The sequence below is a fragment of the Oncorhynchus clarkii genome, chromosome 12 (assembly GCF_045791955.1).
Source record: "Oncorhynchus clarkii lewisi isolate Uvic-CL-2024 chromosome 12, UVic_Ocla_1.0, whole genome shotgun sequence".
NCBI classification, from domain to species: domain Eukaryota; kingdom Metazoa; phylum Chordata; class Actinopteri; order Salmoniformes; family Salmonidae; genus Oncorhynchus; species Oncorhynchus clarkii.
In genome coordinates, this window is record NC_092158.1 from 19,816,651 (window position 1) to 19,827,250 (window position 10,600).

Genomic DNA, 10,600 nt, shown 5'->3' on the forward strand with positions numbered 1-10,600 from the left:
CAGCCAGTGAGCAGTGAGATTGATGTCAACCAACTGCAGTGTGTGTTCCCATAACTTTGGACTGTCTCAGCAATTCCCTCATGAGTACATACACTATGTTGGCCATAGCTACTGACAATTATTCATAGGATGACAAAGCATGTACTATTGTCCTCCACCAGCTCAAAACAGATGACTGTTAGTTATGACTGGTCCCCAAGGCCTAGACTGGTATAAGACCTGTATAACTAAACCACAAGAATGGTAAGAGTAGCGTCCAACCCAGTTCTATTATCAACAAGGCTACTTAGTGCTCAATTGAGTTTTATGATGACAGGAATATTTATTCCTTATATCTGGTAAAGTGAGTTAATTATATAAGTTATATTGTGAATTATGACTCAAAATGAGGTTATAATGCTCTTAATTATATATGTGATGCAAAGACATCTGTTACAAAGACATGATTCAATGACATCTGTCTTGGTATCCATATACTAACAGAGTTATTACACTAATCCATACAGTCAAACAATAGCAAGCTTAAAAACATAAACACCAGAGAAAGAGGAAGAATATACATGAGGTATAAATCAGCTTCTAAAACACTGCTATTGATCTAAAATAATTTTATATTTATGTAAACTGTCCTGAAATAGATGTAATGATTAGGGTTGAATGGCGGGGACCTAGTTACCGAGATTCACCAGGATTTACCGCCCAAAACTACTCCCCTTTCCCGAGAAAAGTAACTGTGAGAAACCAGTAAATTATAATAAATTATTTATATGAACAGCATGGCGTGAAATGGAACTGTTAAATTATATGCAATGTTTAAATCTGGCTTCTCTACGGCCTCTGTATGATAAATCAACGCTCAGGGTGGGAACAGACAGTCCATCTCAGTATGGAGTCAATTCACAATGCGTGTAGACCTTTCATCTCATCATGGTAACTTTTTATCTTGTAACAGGTAGGCCTACATTTGCTGCAGCATAGCCTATGCTACAGTAATATAAATACTGAATGTGAGTCTAATTTACCCATCTCCATCCAGCTTTCAGGGGTCACCTTGTTTTTTAAGATTATAATTGTTTTAATTGCAGCTCCAGAGTTTTAAAACATCTTATCTCTCGAATATCATTGCTTTAATCAGTGCACGTGCGAGACACTCGCAGTCTTTCTCTCTCTCTATCAACTCCATTGAAATTGGATCCAATTTTAGATTGATATATAGCCTTATATATATATATATATATGTCCTAGCCTACCTCGTTCAGGTTATAAATCCAATGCTGTATTAGCCTTATATTTAGCTAATTGATGATGGGTTATGCATCTTTTAGCCTCTATCTCATGCGCGATATGTAAGCACCTGTGCTCTCCTGGCCTCTCCTTAAAAATAGCTCCTTAGCTCCTCAGCTCCATGCAGGAAAAGTTAGACTAGAAAAGTTTGTTGGACATACTTTTTTTTAGCATTTCTTATACCAATAGACTATTTAAAGAGGGACACAAGCTCTTTTTTGCTGAATATTAATTACAGCAGTGAATAGAACTCCCGGGTAGATTGAAAGAAGAGCGAACACGCAATGGCGGTAGGCTATAGCAGTTATTCTTTCAGACCCATAACCATTCAATCTTCGTGAAGAGAAGTGAAAGCCTTCTGCATCTAATTCTACTCCTATATTATTCAAGGATGACATTGGAATGATGAAGATAAGGACAACAAAACTCATTTCATTTAACTGTCAAAAGTGAGGGAGGAATGAAGCAATAATAGAGAGAGAAATACGAGGTATAGGTTAATAACATTAGGGGAAATATTATGAAAGGTAGAATAAATATGTCTCAGCCTACTAATTATACAAATAGGACCTATTATATTTCAAAATTCAAATCAAATTTGCTAGCCTATGCTTGTAACTTTAAGGGACACATGTGCTGCACCAGAATCACATGTTCTCTTCTGCGTATCATGGTTTGCACACAATGTATATAGATTTTTTTTCTTCTACTATGTTATAGACTTGTTTATTGTTTATTGTTTACTCCATGTGTAACTCTGTGTTGTTGTCTGTTCACACTGCTATGCTTTATCTTGGCCAGGTCGAAGTTGGAAATGAGAACTTGTTCTCAACTAGCCTACCTGGTTAAATAAAGGTTAAATAAAAATTAAAATTAAAAAATTACGATGTGCGTAATTCCATAATACAGCATAATGCAATACAGTACAGTAATACAGTTCACGCTCAAAAAGATTAGCCTACTGGAGCGAGTTTAATTTATTTACCCAAGAGAGCATATAGCTAGCTACATCTATGTGCTTTTATGTTTTTCTGTCGTGTGTAATGTGCAGTAGCCTATATCATATATCTATTGGATAATGGCACAATCATTTGGGCTTTTTGGGGCTTGGGCTCATTCAATGTGGCTAATGTAGGGCTCATTCAATGTGGCTAATGTAGGGCTCATTCAATGTGGTTAATGTAGGGCTCACAAAATGTATTTAATATATGGCTCATCAGGTTCAGGTAACATTAGATTTGAATTTTCATGCTGATCAAAGCTCTAATCAAATCCATACATTTATATGCTTTAAAATTATTTTGAATGACACTTACGGTTTTGGCGGGAAATACCGGGTTACCTGGGAGAACAGTGATTTATTCTCGGGATGGAACATTTGTAAACACCGGGAAAATATTCAAGGATGAGTGGTCACTTTTCTACTTCCTGGTATTAAAATAACACACAGATTCTATGAACCTTCCATCTCTATCTCATACCAATAAGTGATCTAAAACCTCATGAGAAAAACATTAGATGGGCAGTGCTGAAATATTCATGGTGGAAGTGTTGGTTATTGGTGAATAATCCGCGGTCGTCATCACCGGCCTACTAGCTGCCACCGATCCAATTTTCCTTTTTGTTTGTGTCTGTCTGTTTTGTTTACACCTGTGTCCTAGTAGTTGATTTCGGTGGGTTAATTAACCTCCGCTGCCTGCTAGTCTTTGTGCGGGATTGTTTGCTGTGGTTACTTTGTTAGGGGTGCGTGTCTGCACCACGGGGTTTTCTTTCTCACGGCAGTTGCACCGTTTTGGTATGTGTTTAGGAGTAGAGGTTTCTCCTCCGTGTGTAGCGTTTATTTCCCTGTGTGTGGCGACCTCGTTTGGGCGTATTCCCCCCCATGTTGTTGTTGAGTTGGGACTTCTAAATAAACTATTGTGCCCCTGGGACTTCTTTGCTCTCCTGCTCCTGATTCCTGCACCTCCCTCCTTCTAGGAGGCACGTAACGTTGGCAGGATTAGTTCTAGTTTCAGGGAAAGCGAGTGAGCAGATTAATTAATCATTGTACAAAGCCATTCCTCAATTTCAGGGAATCGGGAGAGGCGATGGACAGACCTTGTGGTTTAATCAGCAGATATACTTTCCAGGACTTTTACAGGACCATAAAAGTCACATAGGCAAGGGGTTGTGATATCTATTTTATTAATTTTTTTAACTATGAAAATAAAACATGTGTTGATTGTTTTTATTCTTGGTACCATTGTTTATTTCACTAAGTGGAAAGTTCAAAGCAAAAGGCTGTAACCAATCATCGGTGATATCATTAAAAAGTGAGCAGAGTGAGACCTTTCAAATAACTTTCATATAATTTCATGTGACTCATAAAGGTCTGACTGACTGTTGCCTTCAAAGTCATGGGGAATGTCTGAAGTGATGCTGATAGGATGATAAAGAGCTTTAGAGATGTCAATATACACTCACACCCCTATCCCCTAGAAGGCTGTTGCTACAGAGAACTGTTTTTCTGTTTCAAGTTCTGCTTCCTGTCTGAAGATTACCTTTAAAAAAAAGTAATGTCTACTTACCTATGATAACATTTTAATTAGCTTGTTTGTAAGATGTTTTAGATATATTTTCAAAGTGATCGGAACCCGTGCAATGACTATATAGTACGGGATCTCAGGAAGATAACTAAATATCCCAAAACTGTCTCTAGGCATCGCCTACAGCCGAGATAAGTGAAACATCATGTACATTTGTATTTTGAGGACTCTATCCCTTTAACATTGGTCCAGAGGTTGGGTACAGTTCAAGAAAATGTACTTTAATTGTGGGAGGTGGTGGAGTGTTTAAGCTGTGGGAGGCAGACATGGCATTCCCATCGGACTCTAGGTTCTGTGATTAATCATTGCGTCAGCCGTCATGTGCAAGCTTCACCTCCCCTACGTGGATTTATCTGATGTCCAGCTCTTCTATGGCATATATGGAGTCCTAGGAACGGAAGCTCTTAAATGAGCGCCAGGTGTGCGTAAGTGGGAAGAGGCTAGGGGCAATTAGGCCAAAACACTCCCAGGCCCTCTGGAATAAGGAGACCTCCTATAGGTCAGATTCAATAGGAGATGGGAGCCATGAGTTCACTTCATAGGTAACAAGTCATATGTCAGGCACAGATATCTAGTATTCAACATCTTAATAATACAGTACATTTCCTCCAGCAGCCGATCCTATTGGACACCTTTACACAGTGGACTGTGGGTTATTTCTGTCAGAACAAAGCCCTCCTGAGTCAACGGAAATCTGAGGCATGTGGTAATGGAATCATTGTCTCGGGAGGTCTTGGCTCTTTGTCACCCTGATGTTGGTGGCCCTGTTGAGGGCCACGGGGGAGGAGGGGGGATGGATGGATGGGGACACACAGGAAGCTCTATCAGTGCCTGCCTAGGGTTACTGACGCACATGGCTGCTGTGTCCTCACTCCAATTATTTATCAGCATTCAAGGTTGAAGGGTTTAACTGCAGTACAGTCAACTCTTAACCTCTCTGGGTCCCATTTCAAACATGTAGACCAGCGGTGTCAAACATATGGATCATGGGTTGGATCCGGCCGGGGGTCCAATCTGGCCCACGGGTGATTTGAGTCAAGTAACAAAATAACAAAAAATAAAATATTTTTCTAAAATAACTATTCGGGATGGGGAAATAAACTCAATATACTTTAAAATGCTTAAAACCAAATCTAAACTGTGTAGAAATAATAATGGACCTACTTCCATACAATTTATTGACAGTTTCCAGCTCGTCAAAAATATCCTAAAAGAAAGCTAGACAGATCATTGAAAACTCCCAAAACAATGATTAGAGGACAATTTTTTGCTCATTTTGACAGTGAGGAAAATATATATATTTTTAAATCACTGCAGTCCTCCAAACCATGTTGAAGACCGAATGCAGCCCCGGGGGGAAATGAGTTTGACACCCCTGGTGTAGACTCTTCAACTATTACAATATTATTCTTATGTATTTCAAGTTGCACCATATTCTGACGTTAATCTCGAGTTAATCAGTTACAAATAAAACTATTCTATCTGCTCAGTGCTCAGTCATTTGAAGTTGCTGATACCGCTCCAGATGTCTATTTCATAGAACCTGAACAGTTTACCTCATTGTGCTTAGCCCCTGTCTCTTCTAATGAGTGTGTAGATAGACCGTTTTTAGGGTTAACTGCTCTGCTATACTAAGGTGGAGAAGTATCCATCTCTATCTCTCTCACTGTCTCTCTCTCTCTTTCTCAGAGCGTATTGAGCGTTCTGACCTTACAACGGCAGTCAAGCACCCAAGCTAATGTTGGCTAACTTACTAGCTACTTCCAGTCACAAATGAGACCACTCTGACCATTTACTCCCCCTTGCAGAGCTAGTTAGTCAGTTTTCATGTTATCCAGAATGTAGGTGACTGTAACAGTGATGCTGACAACAATTTAATTCCGCTCTTTTACCGACGTTTACTGACACCGACCATATTCAATGGGTATTGAGCACTAGTAAATAAATTATTCTGAGCTCTGGTACACTCGGAGTAGATAGCCAGAGCGAATTTATGAAAGCACCCGAATGTCCATTGAGAATGCACAACAACTGTACCATTTAGCTAAGCTAAGAATGACGGGAATAATCAAGTCTATTAAAATTGGCTAGTTAGTTGGATAGCTTATAGTTAATATACTGGCAAGTTTGATGTATAAGTAGCTAACTAGCGTTAGGTAGCTAGCTAACAACATACCGGTTCATACAGCTGTAATGATACACTATGTGGTTTGTAAGCACAGCATAGCTAACAAATTATCAGCCGATATTATGTGTGAGTTAACTTATTTGAAAAGTCATTATTTTATTACATTTCTCAGCATTTTCTTAACATTTGTCATAATTAGTTAAAGCAATGAATTTGTATCCGCTCTTGTTTTACTTTAACTGCATATTTTCCAGCATTTTTTTCAAATCTGGAAATGATGTGAAGCCACGCCCATTTCCTGAAGAATTGCATTATGGGCCATAAAGTATGGAAATAGTGTCCTCTGTGTGTATACTTCATATTTTGGTGAATTTAGTACAACATCCGGGAACGTTTGGCATACTAACTATATCCATACTATGACCAATAAGCATACTATATACTCAATTCACGTCACAAATAGTACGGTTAGTGCGGTTAGAATGAGTATTCGAACACAGCTTCTCTCTCAAACACACACAGAGCTGAGCTAAATTGTGCAAGTGTTCCAGTGTTCCACGACCTAACCCCTCACATCCTTATCATCTCTCAGGTGAAACCAGACACCCTTCTTTCCTCCATAGAGTAGTTAGGCTCTGTTTCAGGGATCAGGTTAAACTGGGCCAGACTCCTTTAGGTCAGCTGACAGACCACACTACATTTTGTTCAGCACATCACATAGCTGTATACCAAATGGCAAAAACTTTGCACTTCATGAAATCGTTTCATGCTTTCAATATCATAAGTTACCAGTGGTGGAAAAGTACTCAATTGTCATACCTGAGTAAAAATGAAGATACCTTAATAGAAAATGACTCAGTAAAAGAGTAAAAAGTCTAAAAGTCTAAAAGTATTTGGTTTTAAATGTACTTAAGTATCAAAAGTTAAAGTAAAAGTATAAATAATTTCCAATTCCTTATATTAAGCTTATATATATATTTTTTCAATAATTGATATCCAGGGCCACACTCCAACAGTCAGACGCCATTTACAAATAAAGTGTTTGTGTTTGTTGAGTCCACCAGATCAGAGGCAATACGGATGACCAGGGATGTTCTCTTGATAAGTGTGTGAGCTGGACCATTTTCCTGTCCTGCTAAGCATTCACCATTTTACAAGTACTTTTGGGTGTCAGGGAAAATTAATGGAGTAAAAAGCACATCATTTTCTTTAGGAATGTAGTGAAGTAAAAGTAAAAGTTGTCAAACATAAAAATAGTAAAGTAAAGTACAGATACTCAAAAAAACTACTTACTTTAAGTAGTACTTTAAAGTATTTTTACGTATGTACTTTACACAACTGCAAGTTACAGTAACATTTCAAACCTGACTCTGGAATTTAGGGACTTATTATTACAGTATAATAAAGCTGATTTGTACATTTTAGCACAATTAAGCTGTTAATTGTGACAGGGCAAATATGTTGCTAATATTAATAGCCTTGTCAGGATTATACCCAAGCCTCTATAACATGATGGAAACCAGCTGGGCCTCTCAGTACAAAGGTTTATCCAATGTAACCTTTCTCAGAAAGACATTGAATAAATACATTACATTGCACTATACACATTCCAAGTCAGTTCATACAATTATTTATTCTGTTATTCTTATTATATACTGTATGTTCAAGTACATTATGTTTAATACCAAATACTGAATATGTGTGTGTTTTTTTTAACTATGTATTCAATTGAGGGTTTACTGGGGTTGTAAAGACACATTTAAAGACAAAACCCTACTTTTCTGAACTGATTTTGATTCTCAGAAAAGTGGAATATATGCATGAAGTTAATCCTCAGCTGTTTTCATTGAAATCAATATTGCTGTGTGTAGTACTGTAAACACTATTGATATAACAATTGAAGTACTGTATACAGACAGACCTTTTATTGAAAGGGAGTGGCAATTTAATAAGATAGAACAGAACATCTCCCTTGTAAACACAGTCTCTCAAATTTGGCAACTAAACCAGCTATGATGACTGTTGTTATAAACACAGACAACTTGTGTAAAAACAGAACAGAAAAAGAGGCAGGACACCCGTGTAAAAGAGAAAATAAAAAATGGAATTGTGAACTGAATCGTGTACCACTCAGTACAAGTATTCATTGATATACAGCAGTATCCGATATCACACTTGCGACTCTACAAGGTACCATTTTCCTACAGTAGAGTCTGTTTGAGGGACATTTTGGCTAATGGGTTGAATATAAGGGGATGATGTGTAGTATGGGATTATTTATGATGCCTCCCATATTCTTCTTGAGAAGTATTCCCCATTGCTGCATTGTATCCACTATCTACTCTACATGTTAGACAGTATGATTACCCAGATTCGATCAGCTGTCCCTGGCATTTTTGCAAATTAAATATACCCTATGGAATTGCCCTAATCCACTCCTTCCATTACCAAGTTCATCACAGACAATAACATGTAGCTCACCTTTTCACTGACATCAGCACGGCGCTTTGTCTACAATCTTCCTTTTGTTTTCTCAGCTACAAGCAGCATTGTGAATAGGGCAGGCCATTGAAGAGAAGCCATTTGAGTTAGCATGGGACACCATGTCAAACCCCAAACCCCCAGGTCTAGAGAGGATCGCATCACACACATCTTTGATTGCAACTTCTGCCCTGTTGCTGTGCTGCAAACCGACGTGAGCTGGTAACAGAGGAGGTGTCCAGTTTCCATTCATCCACCAACATCAAATCCTTTAGAACACAGGACAGAGGCTAGAAAAAGCCTTTGTTATCCCAGGCTCTGAGACTCGTCACTATACGACTCAGTTTCAGATCTGTGCTCCTCTTAAATGTGTCCTTCAGCACAGTACATTTCTCTTTTCATGTTGGTGGTAAACTGGAATCACACAGACAGTCTCTCCCTGCGCAAGTGGGGTGGAACACTAAGAAAAAACAACCCAGAGGCTCTTTTCATCATCTTTTCTTACAGTCGTTTCTCTTATAACTATCTTTATCATGCAGGTAGAAAAGACAAAGAAGTTGAATGGTATGGACATGAGAATTACTGAAATGAACAGAAGAGCCTGAGGCCTGTGATGTGGTTTGTAACACCTCTGAGGTAGGCCTACAAACAATGGCCCATGGACTCAAGGCCCAGCTGTACAGTACAGTAGTCTACTCTGTCTGCACAGTATGGATTCAAACAAGGAAGATAATCAAGATTAATACAAAATCTTTGTGTAATATCATTCTTTCATTCAGTTTATACACACAATTCCATCAATGCCTGCTCCAGTTAACAACAAATGTTTTCTCATTAAAGACATGCTCTGGTACTTTGGCGACTAGTAAGTCTTTTTTTTAAACCTATTTATTTGGGATGAATGTGTTAAAGTGTTGTTCATTTTCCAAACATTTACCCCCACATGGGCCAGCCCCCTAGCATTTCGAGTTTCAGCCAATGAGCTTCAACTGCTCACCATTTGAGTGACAGCTAACAAGACACACACACAGCAGAGAGAAAGCAATGATGTAGTGCACATATCTGCACATTTGTGACATAGTACGCAATTTCCGGGGACCACCTTTGACTCATGAGCGCTACTTTCAGATCTACTGGCTAAAAAGTGTAAAAAAAGTACAGGAGAATATGTTTAACTGTAGTTGTAAACGATAAACCACTACTCTCAGATAGCAAAAATTCTTCATGAAAGCAACCAAGGCCACAACAAACCCAACACAAAGCATATGGACACAACATCTATTAAGTCGTAACTATAACGACACCACATTAGGATACACTCAGATGAAAGAGTTAGTTCACCAACTAAATAGTTTGCTGATAATGGGGTGGTGCCAGGCCATGCAATGTTGTTACTCCTAGACCATGTGCCTGTGGTTGGATGGTTTATGTCACTATTTTCCCCTTATGGAATCAAATGCAAGCTCACTTGCTGCTCTCTGACACTTTCCCTCTTGTCTTGGCTATAGCCCTTGGTGTCAGTGAGCCTCTGTTGGCTCGGGGTAAGGGTTTACTGTCTGTCAGACTTTCCCCTCATCACATCCCACCACCATCAAGTCATCAGGAGCTCCAAAGACAATCCCCACCTCCCATCTCTCAACCCCATCACCAGAGAAGTCCAATCAAACAACTCACCACCTACCTATGTCATTTTTCTTTGTAGTTTCAAGGGTTTTATGTCAACAGCACAATAGGGCCAAACATTCCTAGACAGACAGACAGACAGACAGACAGACAGACAGACAGACAGACAGACAGAACCCCAACCCTAGCTCTGTGTCCACACCCCCAGATAGATAGATAGATAGATAGATAGATAGATAGATAGATAGATAGATAGATAGATAGATAGATAGACATGACAGCCTTCAACACTATAGTTCCCTCCAATTTCATCATTAAGCTCAGGGCCTTGAGTCTGAACCTTGCCCTGTACAACTGGGTCCTGAACTTTCTGACGGGCCACCCCTAGGTGATGAAGGAAGGCAATAAAACCTCCACCACGCTGATCCTCAACACAGGGGCCCCACAAGGGTATGTGCCCGGCCCCATACTCAGAAGGCTGAAGAAATTCATATTGGCC